At 35.8% G+C, this 1,125-nt stretch overlaps 1 non-coding gene across 1 annotated transcript; it reads left to right on the plus strand.

The window, feature by feature from the left end:
• The first annotated feature begins 410 nt into the window (after positions 1 to 410).
• On the plus strand, positions 411 to 516 carry LOC140855993 (small nucleolar RNA R71). Its single transcript, XR_012139432.1, has one exon. It is a non-coding gene; the product is annotated as a small nucleolar RNA R71 (small nucleolar RNA).
• The last annotated feature ends 609 nt before the right edge of the window (positions 517 to 1,125 follow it).

Here is a 1,125-nt window from a genome sequence, read left to right on the forward strand (position 1 = left end):
AACCTGCTCATGCACAAACTCAGAAAATTGAGGTGCGGCTGGGCATTCACTAACAAAATGGTTCGGACTTGCACACAATGCACAAACTTCTTAGATTGGGTTAGGTGGAATCGGGGATTGTCCAGTATTTAGAAGACGATCTAATTTTTGGGACAGTTCATCTACCTTATGATGGATATCTATGGTATTTCCTACTTCATATATTCCACCTCTCTTTCGGTTTAACATGGGTTTATCTCTAATAGAGGCAGACATATAATGTAATGAATTTTCACTTAAAATTTCAAATAGTTGCCATGCCTCATGCTCACTTTTCAGCATGAATGTCCCACCGCATGATGCATCGACCATTTGTCGATGTCTTTCAGAAAGTCCATCATAAAAATATTGGATTAACTGCCACTTGGGTACAGCATGGTGGGGACATTTTCTAATAAGGTCCTTTAATCTCTCCCATATTTCATGAAATATTTCTCCATCTAATTGGGAAAAACTAGTTATGGCTTTCCTTATTTGATTAGTTTTTCCTATGGAAAAATATTTCTTGAGAAACTCTCCTTGCAGCTGGTCCCAGGTTGATATAGTCATGGAATCCAAAGTATGTAGCCAGTATTTGGCTTTGTCCTTAAGTGAAAAAGGAAATAATTTTAACCTAAGAGCATCATCGGAGAAGTTGTGAATTTTGACAGTTGAGCATATCTCAAGAAATTCTTCAAGATGTTTATAAGGGTCCTCATTACTAAGTCCATAAAATAAAGGTAACATTTGGATTATACTGGACTTAATTTCATATTGAGTGGCCTCCATAGGGGGCACTTGAATACAAGGAGAGTAGGTATATGTGGAAGGAGTAAAGTACTCCTTCAATTGCTTGGGTGGATCATTCTTCTGATTTCGGTCCATATTTTTACGTCTGTTGCCTCTAAAGGTTCTTTCTATTTCTGGATCAAAAGGTTGGATTTCTGATCATAACGATCTACGACCAAGCATACACCTTACAATTATACTTTAGAGCAAACACAGAAAATTTTAGTTTTTATATATATTTTTATAATAAAGTGAGAAAAGAATGAAGAAAATCTAAAGAGAAGAACCTAAGAATCTTAAATCTATGAAAAGGGAGAA

The sequence above is a fragment of the Elaeis guineensis genome, chromosome 2 (genome assembly GCF_000442705.2).
Source record: "Elaeis guineensis isolate ETL-2024a chromosome 2, EG11, whole genome shotgun sequence".
NCBI classification, from domain to species: Eukaryota; Viridiplantae; Streptophyta; class Magnoliopsida; order Arecales; family Arecaceae; genus Elaeis; species Elaeis guineensis.